The sequence below is a fragment of the Spea bombifrons genome, chromosome 3 (assembly GCF_027358695.1).
Source record: "Spea bombifrons isolate aSpeBom1 chromosome 3, aSpeBom1.2.pri, whole genome shotgun sequence".
NCBI classification, from domain to species: Eukaryota; Metazoa; Chordata; class Amphibia; order Anura; family Pelobatidae; genus Spea; species Spea bombifrons.
In genome coordinates this window covers 120,141,555-120,155,617 of record NC_071089.1, presented here as the reverse complement: position 1 = coordinate 120,155,617, position 14,063 = coordinate 120,141,555, and the positions used below count along the sequence as shown (strand labels likewise).

Sequence of the window (14,063 nt, the reverse complement as noted above, 5' to 3'; positions counted from 1 at the left end):
TGACCATCTCGAGTCCTGGCAATTTCTCTAAACGTTCCTAAGATAGCGCTGAGTGCAACAAGTGATAGTAGCCCCGATTCTGTGGGCAACCCAGATATCGCAGCCTGGCTAGCTCAGTCGGTAGAACATGAGACTTTTAATCTCAGGGTCGTGGGTTTGAGCCCCACGTTGGGCGAAGATGTGGTTTTTATGGCAATTTCTCTAAAAGTTCCTGAGATACTGCTGAGTGCAACAAGTGATAGTAGCCCCGATTCTGTGGGTGACATGCAGATGTCACAGCCCGGCTAGCTCAGTCGGTAGAACATGAGACTCTTAATCTCAGGGTCGTGGGTTCGAGCCCCACATTGGGCGAAGATGTGGTTTTTATGGCAATTTCTCTAAAAGTTCCTGAAATACTGCTGAGTGCAACAAGTGATAGTAGCCCCGATTTTGTGGGGAACGTGCAAGATCACAGCCCGGCTAACTCAGTCGGTAGAGCATGAGACTCTTCATCTCAGGGTCGTGGGTTCGATCCCCACGTTGGGCGAAGATATAGCATTTATGTCAACCTTTGAAAATTGCAGTTCACAGCCTACGCCCGTATTCCTCCCAACACCAATAAGACTGATAATATGAAAAAGCCAAAGGCGTTCAGCTTCAAATTAGGATGTATTTATACAGCATCCATTGCACTACTTATGAGCTTCGCAGGTGTCATAGGCAGATTTCATGCCAGCTTTTTCTGATGTTTGCTGGTGGGCCTAAGATTAAACCTTCAGATGACAGAGCCTAGGGGAAATAATATGACAAAAGATTTTTCCCTTCTTTGATAAAGCTTTTGACTTCTTTCTTCTATGTCAAATGGAGCTGGTGACCATCTCGAGTCCTGGCAATTTCTCTAAACGTTCCTAAGATAGCGCTGAGTGCAACAAGTGATAGTAGCCCCGATTCTGTGGAGTCGACACAGATGTCACAGCCCGGCTAGCTCAGTCGGTAGAGCATGAGACTCTTAATCTCAGGGTCGTGGGTTCGAGCCCCACGTTGGGCGAAGATGTGGTTTTTATGGCAATTTCTCTAAAAGTTCCCGAGATACTGCTGAGTGCAACAAGTGATAGTAGCCCCGATTTTGTGGGGAACATGCAAGATCACAGCCCGGCTAGCTCAGTCGGTAGAGCATGAGACTCTTAATCTCAGGGTCGTGGGTTCGAGCCCCACGTTGGGCGAAGATAAACTTTTTTTGTCAACCTTTGAAAATTGCAGTTCACAGCCTACGCCGGTATTCCTCCCAACACCAATAAGAGTGATAATATGAAAAAGCCAAAGGCGTTCAGCTTCAAATTAGGATGTATTTATACAGCATCCATTGCACTACTTATGAGCTTGGCAGGTGTCATAGGCAGATTTCATGCCAGCTTTTTCTGATGTTTGCTGGTGGGCCTAAACTTAAACCTTCAGATGACAGAGCCTAGGGGAAATAATATGACAAAAGATTTTTCCCTTCTTTGATAAAGCTTTTGACTTCTTTCTTCTATGTCAAATGGAACTGGTGACCATCTCGAGTCCTGGCAATTTCTCTAAACGTTCCTAAGATAGCGCTGAGTGCAACAAGTGATAGTAGCCCCGATTCTGTGGGGGACATGTAGATATCACAGCCCGGCTAGCTCAGTCAGTAGAGCATGAGACTCTTAATCTCAGGGTTGTTTATAACATGTTGTTAATAATTCGGGCAGCCGTTACCAAAATAGTGGCTGGCAAGGGGAGAATGCCATTTTCATACAATATCATAAATGACACAAGTTGTTAACCCTACGTGCCAATTAATCTTATGCAACGCCAGTTGTGCTTAAACAGAAAAGTGACATAATGAAAACAAAATTAGCAGAGGATGGTTTTGATCCATCGACCTCTGGGTTATGGGCCCAGCACGCTTCCGCTGCGCCACTCTGCTTTTCATGGTGCTTTCTTCACAAATGATAAAACACATTAATTCCTGACTTTTTTTCCTCCAAATCTCTTCTTCAAGCTTCGAAAGTGCCAACTTTTTGCCGCTTTCTTCCCAAATGATAAAAAACCATGAATATCTGACTTTTTTTCCCAAATCTCTTCTTCAAGATTCGTAAAGACAATTTAGGAGTACAAGTTCTCACCATCATGAAATAATGTATAAACAGTTGAGATACAACTGTCAATTCTTCTGCTATGGTCACTAAGCCCTCTGGAATGCTGAAGGTTTAAAGTCATAATCCTCACTGCTTCTCTGAAAACAGTCACAATTGGTTGTCTCTGTGGCGCAATCGGTTAGCGCGTTCGGATGTTAACCGAAAGGTTGGTGGTTCAAGCCCACCCAGGGACGAGTGGGATGTTTTCCTGAAAACTTTCATTCCTGTGTTTGCAACACCAATGAACTAATGATTACATTGAAAGACAGAAACACACAGTTAATCAAAAAATGCTGCTGGGTACGTGATGACGTGATGACATGCACGTCGTAGAAGGTGGAGATGCGCACTCGCTGTGGAGAAGGAAGAGTCTGATGGAGAGGCGTGCGGCAGCCTGCAGTATCTAGTGCGACTTGGCTGGCTCACCTGACTTGCAGCCGATTGTTCCTGTCTGCTCTCGCCGCATTCCTGCCTGTGGGGAGACATTTCAGTTCTCGGTCTGAGAAACGAGGTGGTGATGATTTCCCCTGGCGTTCTGACATCTGCTGATGCCGGTAGGACGTTAAATATTTAATTAAACTACTCCGGTCGGAGGGAGGAAGCCGGTTGCGTTTCGGCCGACCGGTACGGATGAGCATTGCAGAGGTGCTGGACTGAGGTGAAATCGCGGGAACTGTGGACCGGACATAGCTGATTCCCTATATTATATATTACATAAAGGCTATAAAGCTCTATAAACCTCTAAGATCTGTAAGTTCTGGATACTAAAACTAAAAAAGCCTGGAACTGATTTTTTTTTTTTTTTTTACCTGTATCATGCTTAAAAACATATATAAAATATAATACTATTGACATCTACATGTTATGTTGACACCAAACTGACTTGTTTTGTGGACTTGGCAGCTTGACGACATACGATATTTTTTCAATATGGCATCTAAAAGAAATGTGAATAGAGACCCTCTCAAAGACCAATTAAAAAGAGATAAAAAAGAGAAAAAAGAGAAACAATCTGGATCTGTGGTTGAATTTTTTTCTCCTTCTCTGGAGAGAAATAAAGAAAAAATCTTAAATATATCCACAATTTCTCAATCGGATGAATCTCAGGATCTTCAAACTCGTAACAGCCTTAGCCCTACTTCATTAGTGTCTCAAGACTTTATGCTTGCTCATTTTGATGAAATCAAAAAAGAGTTATCTAAGGGCTCTACAGAAATTAAACAAGAATTAAATGGGCTGGCCAACAAATTATTGGAAGTTGAAAATAAAATTCTAAATCTCGATCTAAACTGCTCAACTCTGAAAGAAACCATTTCAACAGTTACTCATAGAGTGGACAAGATTGAGATAAAGCTGAGAGATTTAGAGGACAGCCTAAGGAGAACAAATCTTCGTTTCAGGAATGTTCCGGAGAAAGTTACACAAGATCAACTTAAACCCTTTTTATTTGATTTATTTCAAGAAATGGGTGTGACCCTAAAAGATTCTGATCTAATTACTGATAAAATTTTCAGACTAAGACGACCAAACGGGTTACCTGAAACATTATTGTCTCTTTTTCATCCCTATATCCAAAAGAATTAGTTCTGCGTGCAAAAAGAAACTCTAAATTGAAAGACGAAGTTTTCCAGAATATCCAAATATATCAAGATCTATCATATCAAACCCGGCTTTGGAGGAAGGAATTCTCTACATCGTTGTCTTTTTTAAGACAAAACAATATTAAATATAGTTGGACTAGTTCATCGAATGTGAGATTCTGGTGGGAAGGTCAAGTAAGATCTTATGACTCACCAACTGCTCTGGCTGAATGGTGCAAGTACTTGAAGTCAATCTCACCAAACTGACTTTTTTTTTTTGTTTTTTTTGTTTTTATTATATATTTCTGACTATGCTTAAGGGTTTAATAATCACAAAAGGCTGATGACACAGTGTTAGATAATAATCAAATATAAGAATGTCTGTTACTTAAAAATCAGATGACACTATCTGGGAGATAATTAGATAATAGATGTTAATTGTTTTTTTTTTTTTTTTTTTTTTTTTTCTCTCTTTTGTTATATATTTCTGACTATGCTTAAGGGTTTAATAATCACAAAAGGCTGATGACACAGTGTTGGATAATAATCAAATATAAGAATGTCTGTTACTTAAAAATCAGATGACACTATCTGGGTGATAATTAGATAATAGATGTTGTTTTTTTTTGTTTTTTTGTTTTTTTTTTCTCTTTAGTTATATATTTTTGACTATGCTTAAAGGTTTAAGAATAACAAAAGGCTGATGACACAGTGTTGGAGAATAATCAAATATAAGAATGTCTGTTACTTAAAAATCAGATGACACTATCTGGGTGATAATTAGATAATAGATGTTTTTTTTTTGTTTTTTTGTTTTTTTTTCTCTTTAGTTATATATTTTTGACTATGCTTAAAGGTTTAAGAATAACAAAAGGCTGATGACACAGTGTTGGAGAATAATCAAATATAAGAATGTCTGTTACTTAAAAATCAGATGACACTATCTGGGTGATAATTATATAATAGATGTTGTTTTTTTTGTTTTTTTGTTTTTTTCTCTCTTTTGTTATATATTTTTGACTATGCTTAAAGGTTTAAGAATAACAAAAGGCTGATGACACAGTGTTGGAGAATAATCAAATATAAGAATGTCTGTTACTTAAAAATCAGATGACACTATCTGGGTGATAATTAGATAATAGATGTTGTTTTTTTTTTTTTTTTTTTTTTTTTTAATATATTTCTGACCATGCCTAAGGGTCTAATAATAACAAAAGGCTGATGATACGGTGTTGGACACTAATTAAATATAAGAATGCTTGCTACCTAAAAATTGGATGCCACTATCTGGGTGCTAATAATAATAATAATTTAATAATTAATTTAGTAATAATAAAAGGTTGGTGACACAATGTCGGACACTAAATTAATTATAAGAATGTTTGTTATCTAAAATTGGATGGCACTTTCTGGGGGTTAATTAAATAATAGATAATTTTTTTTTTTTTTTTTTTTTTTGCCCCATGTGGGATTTACATGATAACAATTAGATAAAACTATTAGAGTAAAAATGCTGCGGGCACTAATTAAATACAAGAATGATTATTACTTAAAAGAGGAAGACAATATTTGCTCTTTCACAATATTATAATTACTTTAATAAAACACAAGAGATTCGAGAACTTTCTAAAAGGGGTTATTAATAAAATTTTAAGACTCCTTGTGGGGTATATAGGATATTAATTGGATAAAAAAGAGGCAGATTTTATCTGGGTGTTAATCGGATGATATACACTTTTCTAATGGCTATTATGAAAAAATTCAGGAGATTTGAGGGTTCAATATAGGGCACGATTATATGTATTTTAAAGTTCTATATGGAACATACATGAAACTAATTAGTTAAATTATTAGACATTTTTATTTTATTTTTGGTTAGTCCGATATAACACAAAGGAACCAAGAAATTGCATTTTCCACACATACTCGAGTATGTCTAGTAGTATATCAATATCACATTATTGAGCAATTTATAAAATCGCCTCTCCATCACCCTTATATATATTATGATAAACTTACTAAAGATCAGCGAGTGCTGTCATCTCTACTTTATGTCTTAAATTAGACATAGGAGGTATGTCAGTTTTCAGACTCCTCACTCAGAGGGACTTGGGTTACATACTCAAGTTTCTCTATGGTTTTGTTTTTTGTTTTCTGATGAATGAATTCCTTGCTTCAGTAATACTGAAGATCAAGGAGGTTTTAAATGATTTTTCTCTTCCTCCTTTTGGGCCCTTTTGGTGCCTAAGGAGGACTGGATTGAATGTTTGTAAGACAGTTCTTTTTTATATGTTATTCTGTTTTTTTTGTTAACTGGTTCTTGCTTGGCTGCATAGGGAAATTGAGACAGGGGATCCCAAGAATTTTTGAATGATCAAGGTGTGTTCAGTCAACACCCAAGGCTTAAACTCGCCACATAAACGCTCTATAGTATACAATTTTTTATGTAGAGAACATATAGATGTAGGTTTCCTACAGGAGACCCATTGGAGACGAATAGATAAGAATAAATGGGGAGGGAAGAAATTTCCGATTATGATCCATGCTTCAAATGAATTAAAAAAAAAAAGAGGAGTCGCAATAGTGTTTTCTGCAGCACTCCAAATTGAAGTTAAGTTTGAATTTCATGACCCGGAAGGCAGATTCTTAATTGTAGTCTGCAAATTAAATGAAGAGTGGTTCACACTGGTGAATGTTTATTTACCAAATGTCTCTCCAGTACATCTTTTGAATAAGATATTAGACCAGGTAGATAATATTAAGACCGGCTGTTGTATTATAGCAGGGGATTTCAATTGTGTCCTAGATAGCAATTTAGATACGAAAACTTCTAAAAAAAAGAGCTAATGAAAAAAAGATAAAATCTCAAGCAAGAGCTTTCAATAATTCTTTAAATAACTATGAATTTATGGATACTTGGAGAGTTTTTCATCCACTTGAAAGAGACTATACGCATTTTTCTCATGTTCATTTGTCATATTCTCGTATTGACTATATACTATGCTCTCCATCTCTAATCAATAGGATTCAAAAAATTGAGATAAGAAATAATACTTGGTCAGACCATAATATTATTATTATGGTAATAAAAAACAATATTAATAAGAATGTACGGAGTACTTGGAAATTAGACGACTTTATTCTCCTTAATAAAGATAATGTGAAATATCTATCTGATTTAATAAATTTATTTTTTAAGGAAAATAATCCCAATGATACCTCAATAGTAAACAATTGGTGTGCCTTTAAAACAGTAATGAGAGGATATTTAATTAAGATGAAAAATACAATTAGGAGGAAACAAGGAAGAACTTTGGCAGAGCTTTATCTGCTGTACAACCAGGAACTTCTAGAAAATAAAAGAAATCCAACTTTAGATAAATCCGAAAAAATTAAACAAATCCAAGCTCGAATCAATGATAAACTGATGGAAAGAAAAGTTATTAATATGGAGAAACTAAAAACTACATACTATTGCTGTAGTAATAGAGTAGATAAAATGATGACTAATAGACTGAAGAAATTAAAAACTAGCAATCGAGTCCATAAGATGATACTGGATAATAAGATCTATTCTACACCAGAAGCAATTGGTGAAAAGTTTAATCAATACTATGAGAAACTTTATAATTTGAACAATAAAGTCTCCTTAGAAGAAATTGACAATTACTTGGATAAAATAAATCTTCCTCAGATATCCGCAGAGCAGAGAGCTACTCTAAATAAAGACATAACCTCAGTTGAATTAAGAGAAGTAATATCTAAATTAGTCAAATACAAAACCCCTGGGCCAGACGGCTTCACAAATCTATTCTTTAAAGTATTTAGTCTACAAATCTTAGATCCCCTAACTCTTACCTTCAACTCTATTGCCAGCCACGGTAAACTTCCCAATGAAATGTCAAGAGCTAATATTCTTCCTATCTTGAAGCAAGGGAAAAATCCAACAGATCCTGCTAGTTATAGGCCTATTTCTCTTATCAACGTAGACGTTAAATTATATTCTTCTATTCTTGCTAATAGATTAAAATCCATTCTTAAATCTATTATTGACCTGGACCAAGTTGGTTTTATTCCGGGCCGATCATCTTGTAACCACATCAGAAGAATTATTAATATTTTAGACCAAGCAGAAAAGAAAAAAATTCCAGTTGTTATAATGTCAGTGGATGCAGAGAAGGCCTTTGACCGGGTAAATTGGGAATTTATGAGTAAAGTTCTAATTAAGTTTGGATTTAGTGGCTGGATCCATAAGGCGATTATGGCTCTTTATTCCAATCCCTCTGCTAGGACAGTAGGACCAAATATATGTTCCCAATGGTTTGCTTTACAAAACGGAACAAGACAAGGTTGCCCTCTGTCCCCATTGTTATACATATTTTCGGTAGAACCTTTGGCTACTAGTATTAGAGATAATTATGAAATTCAAGGCTTCTCTACTAGAGATCTAGATTTAAAAATCAACCTGTATGCAGATGACATACTAATCTCCATTACTAATCCCCGAGTCTCCTTAAAATATCTTATGGCCGAATTTAAAGATTATAGTAAGGTCTCGAATTATAAAATGAATACAATAATAATAATTAGAAATTAATTTAGAAACCTCTTTAATCGAACAGATTAAAAAAGAATTTGATTTTGTTTGGGCTAAATTCGATTTTATCTATCTTGGAATATATATAACAAAATCTATGTCACTATTAGTTGAGACAAATTTTATCCGATTATTAAAATCAACAAACATTTGGCTAAAAGAATGGAGAAATAAAGAATTCTCCTGGTGGGGCAGAATTAATATATTAAATTCTTATATAGTACCAAAATGGTCTTATTTGTTCTCAATGATCCCATTAAGGGTGCCGCACTCGTGGTTAAGAATGCTACAGGCGAGCTTTGAATGCTTTGTCTGGAAAGCTAAGAAACCAAGAATAAAATTTGCTGTTATGGCACGTAAACCGAAATATGGAGGCTTGGGCTTTCCCAGTGTAAAAAATATATATCTGGCAAACATAACGGTTCATATTCACAGATTGCAGTTAGAGCACTCTATTAATGAAGGGTGGTTTGCAATTGAGATGGGAACAGATGGTATTAACAGTTTGCATAATATTGTATGGTATCCCCTAATATCAAAATCTCTTCTAAAAATAAAAAGTTCCAATTTAATATTTGGACAGATTCTTCCAGTTTGGGAGTCTATTAAGAAAAAATTCAATCCCAAAAAAGGGATTCCGTCTTTTTCTAAACTCAAATTTGTAGAATTTTTTATTCCAGATATAAATCTTGATGAATGGAGAATTAAGGGTATACTTACTTTAGATCAATTGCTGACCTCTGGCTGACATATTTAAATATCTGAGAATGAAAAACTTCTTGTTGAAAGACCTATGGGAACCCAGCCAAGAGTTGTTAATTCGTTTAAAGAAAATATTTACAGGAAATGATGTAAACAAAGTGCTATCCAAGTGCTCAGATCTAATTAATTTTGCTATGCTTGATTTTATTACACATGTCATTAAGATATGGGAACAAGAGCTAAATATAAAAATTGATCAGGACAATTGGTATAGATCCTTACATGATGTTACGAAATCTATTCATTCGTTGTCATTGGCTGAAACCCAATTTAAAATATTAAATCGATGGTATTTGACACCATCAAGAATGCATAAAATGTACAGCAATTGTTCAGATATCTGTTGGAGATGTGGAATAGAAAGAGGGACCTTTCTTCATATTTGGTGGGACTGCATGGGTGTGAAAAATCTATGGTCCAACATTTATGATTTAATTTTTGCTCTAACAGCAAAATCTATTGTTCGATCTCCTGTAACGGCTTTATTACATTTAATGTGGCTTAATTGTAGTAATAACGAAAAACAATTCTTTATTCACTGCTTTATAGCAGTGAAAATCACGATTGCCCGCTTATGGAAACAAAATACTTTAGCCTCATGGAATATGATTATTTCTCAATTGAATCATCAGATTAAAATGGAAAGACAGCTATATAGATCTTATTTTATCTCTGAAACAAAAGCTAAGAAATGGGATGTTTGGCTAAAGAGGCTGGAAGAATACATGAAATAATGCCTGGGTTAGTTGACTAAGTAACTTCACCTATGGTAACTGGAAATGATTATTGGCTTATGACTATTCGGGGTCCACGTGGTCTTCATGATTCCCAAATGCAGCTAAGAGATTTATGTATTTATTCATTTAAATGCATTATATTATTTTATTATATTATTGTATATTGTGTAATTTTTTTTTTCTTTTCTGTATTGTGCGTTCTGTATAATTGTGTATCTTTTTTAAAGTGAAAAAACAACAAATAAAGAGTATATTTAAAAAAAAAAAAAAGAAAGACAGAAACGCAAAATCCTTAAAGCTTTCAAACATTAAGCTAAATCTTCTTATTCCACTTGTGGAAAGTTATTTTCCAGACAAAGCATGCCAATCCTTCCATGAAAAAACACATGAAAAACTTCTTGGCATAGTGCCTATTTTGGAATGCTTAGATTATTATTATTATTTTTTTGTTTTTTAACTTAGGCCACGTCTACAATACTACATGTTGTTAATAATTCGGGCAGCCGTTACCAAAAAAGTGGCTGGCAAGGGGAGAATGCCGTTTTCATACAATATCATAAATGACACAAGTTGTTACCCCTACGTGCCAATTAATCTTATGCAACGCCAGTTGTGCTTAAACAGAAAAGTGACATTATAAAAACAAAATTAGCAGAGGATGGTTTCGATCCATCGACCTCTGGGTTATGGGCCCAGCACGCTTCCGCTGCGCCACTCTGCTTTCTGTAAAGCTGTTTGTCCGAGGGGAGAATGCTGTTTTAATGCAATATCATCAATGACAGAAGTTATTAACCCTATGTAAAAATGACATCTAGCAGAGGATGGTTTCGATCCATCGACCTCTGGGTTATGGGCCCAGCACGCTTCCGCTGCGCCACTGTGCTTTTCATGGTGCTTTCTTCACAAATGATAAAACACATTAATTCCTGACTTTTTTTTCTCCAAATCTCTTCTTCAAGCTTCGAAAGTGCCAACTTTTTGCCACTTTCTTCCCAAATGATAAAAAAACATGAATATCTGACTTTTTTTTCCAAATCTCTTCTTCAAGATTCGTAAAGACAATTTAGGAGTACAAGTTCTCACCATCATGAAATAATGAATAAACAGTTGAGATACAACTGTCAATTCTTCTGCTATGGTCACTAAGCCCTCTGGAATGCTGAAGGTTTAAAGTCATAATCCTCACTGCTTCTCTGAAAACAGTCACAAGTGGTTGTCTCTGTGGCGCAATCGGTTAGCGTGTTCGGCTGTTAATCGAAAGATTGGTGGTTCAAGCCCACCCAGGGACGAGTGGGATGCTTTTCTGAAAACTTTCATTCCTGTGTTTGCAACACCAATGAGCTAATGATTACATTGAAAGACAGAAATGCAAAATCCTTAAAGCTTTCCAACATTAAGCTAAATCTTCTTATTCCACTTGTGGAAAGTTATTTTCCAGACAAAGCATGCCAATCCTTCCATGAAAAAACACAGGAAAAACTTCTTGGCATAGTGCCAATTTTGGAATGCTTAGATTATTATTATTAATTTTTTGTTTTTTAACTTAGGCCACGTCTACAATACTACATGTTGTTAATAATTCGGGCAGCCGTTACCAAAATAGTGGCTGGCAAGGGGAGAATGCCGTTTTCATACAATATCATAAATGACACAAGTTGTTAACCCTACGTGCCAATTAATCTTATGCAACGCCAGTTGTGCTTAAACAGAAAAGTGACATTATAAAAACAAAATTAGCAGAGGATGGTTTCGATCCATCGACCTCTGGGTTATGGGCCCAGCACGCTTCCGCTGCGCCACTCTGCTTTTCTTATAGTGGTTTGTCCGAGGGGAGAATGCTGTTTTAATGCAATATCATCAATGACAGAAGTTATTAACCCTATGTAAAAATGACATCTAGCAGAGGATGGTTTCGATCCATCGACCTCTGGGTTATGGGCCCAGCACGCTTCCGCTGCGCCACTCTGCTTCCTGTAAAGCTGTTTGTCCGAGGGGAGAATGCTGTTTTCATGCAATATCATCAATGACAGAAGTTATTAACCCTATGTAAAAATGACATCTAGCAGAGGATGGTTTCGATCCATCGACCTCTGGGTTATGGCCCAGCACACTTCCGCTGCGCCACTCTGCTTTCTGTAAAGCTGTTTGTCCGAGGGGAGAATGCTGTTTTAATGCAATATCATCAATGACAGAAGTTATTAACCCTATGTAAAAATGACATCTAGCAGAGGATGGTTTCGATCCATCGACCTCTGGGTTATGGGCCCAGCACGCTTCCGCTGCGCCACTCTGCTTTTCATGGTGCTTTCTTCACAAATGATAAAACACATTAATTCCTGACTTTTTTTTCTCCAAATCTCTTCTTCAAGCTTCGAAAGTGCCAACTTTTTGCCACTTTCTTCCCAAATGATAAAAAACCATGAATATCTGACTTTTTTTTCCAAATCTCTTCTTCAAGATTCGTAAAGACAATTTAGGAGTACAAGTTCTCACCATCATGAAATAATGTATAAACAGTTGAGATACAACTGTCAATTCTTCTGCTATGGTCACTAAGCCCTCTGGAATGCTGAAGGTTTAAAGTCATAATCCTCACTGCTTCTCTGAAAACAGTCACAAGTGGTTGTCTCTGTGGCGCAATCGGTTAGCGCGTTCGGCTGTTAACCGAAAGGTTGGTGGTTCAAGCCCACCCAGGGACGAGTGGGATGTTTTCCTGAAAACTTTCATTCCTGTGTTTGCAACACCAATGAGCTAATGATTACATTGAAAGACAGAAATGCAATATCCTTAAAGCTTTCCAACATTAAGCTAAATCTTCTTATTCCATTTGTGGAAAGTTATTTTCCAGACAAAGCATGCCAATCCTTCCATGAAAAAACACAGGGAAAACTTCTTGGCATAGTGCCAATTTTGGAATGCTTAGATTATTATTATTAATTTTTTGTTTTTTAACTTAGGCCACGTCTACAATACTACATGTTGTTAATAATTCGGGCAGCCGTTACCAAAATAGTGGCTGGCAAGGGGAGAATGCCGTTTTCATACAATATCATAAATGACACAAGTTGTTAACCCTACGTGCCAATTAATCTTATGCAACGCCAGTTGTGCTTAAACAGAAAAGTGACATTATAAAAACAAAATTAGCAGAGGATGGTTTCGATCCATCGACCTCTGGGTTATGGGCCCAGCACGGTTCCGCTGCGCCACTCTGCTTTTCTTATAGTGGTTTGTCCGAGGGGAGAATGCTGTTTTAATGCAATATCATCAATGACAGAAGTTATTAACCCTATGTAAAAAGGACATCTAGCAGAGGATGGTTTTGATCCATCGACCTCTGGGTTATGGGCCCAGCACGCTTCTGCTGCGCCACTCTGCTTTCTGTAAAGCTGTTTGTCCGGAGGAGAATGCTGTTTTCATGCAATATCATCAATGACTGAAGTTATTAACCCTATGTAAAAATGACATCTAGCAGAGGATGGTTTCGATCCATCGACCTCTGGGTTATGGGCCCAGCACGCTTCCGCTGCGCCACTCTGCTTTTCATGGTGCTTTCTTCACAAATGATAAAACACATTAATTCCTGACTTTTTTTTCTCCAAATCTCTTCTTCAAGCTTCGAAAGTGCCAACTTTTTGCCACTTTCTTCCCAAATGATAAAAAACCATGAATATCTGACTTTTTTTTCCAAATCTCTTCTTCAAGATTCGTAAAGACAATTTAGGAGTACAAGTTCTCACCATCATGAAATAATGTATAAACAGTTGAGATACAACTGTCAATTCTTCTGCTATGGTCACTAAGCCCTCTGGAATGCTGAAGGTTTAAAGTCATAATCCTCACTGCTTCTCTGAAAACAGTCGCAAGTGGTTGTCTCTGTGGCGCAATCGGTTAGCGCGTTCGGCTGTTAACCGAAAGGTTGGTGGTTCAAGCCCACCCGGGGACGAGTGGGATGTTTTCCTGAAAACTTTCATTCCTGTGTTTGCAACCCAAATGAGCTAATGATTACATTGAAAGATAGAAATGCAAAATCCTTAAAGCTTTCCAACATTAAGCTAAATCTTCTTATTCCACTTGTGGAAAGTTATTTTCCAGACAAAGCATGCCAATCCTTCCATGAAAAAACACAGGAAAAACTTCTTGGCATAGTGCCAATTTTGGAATGCTTAGATTATTATTATTAATTTTTTGTTTTTTAACTTAGGCCACGTCTACAATACTACATGTTGTTAATAATTCGGGCAGCCGT

At 36.5% G+C, this 14,063-nt stretch overlaps 1 protein-coding gene and 3 non-coding genes across 4 annotated transcripts in view; 3 read left to right on the top strand and 1 right to left on the bottom strand.

Moving 5' to 3' along the window:
- LOC128482812 (uncharacterized) overlaps positions 1 to 14,063 on the bottom strand; it is a 379,467-nt gene that overhangs the window by 187,408 nt on the left and 177,996 nt on the right. The gene's annotated exons all lie outside the window — the stretch shown is intronic.
- TRNAK-CUU (transfer RNA lysine (anticodon CUU)) lies at positions 955 to 1,027 on the top strand. Its single transcript has one exon. It is a non-coding gene; the product is annotated as a tRNA-Lys (tRNA).
- On the top strand, positions 1,130 to 1,202 carry TRNAK-CUU (transfer RNA lysine (anticodon CUU)). The gene has a single exon. It is a non-coding gene; the product is annotated as a tRNA-Lys (tRNA).
- Positions 12,440 to 12,513, top strand: TRNAN-GUU (transfer RNA asparagine (anticodon GUU)). Its single transcript has one exon. It is a non-coding gene; the product is annotated as a tRNA-Asn (tRNA).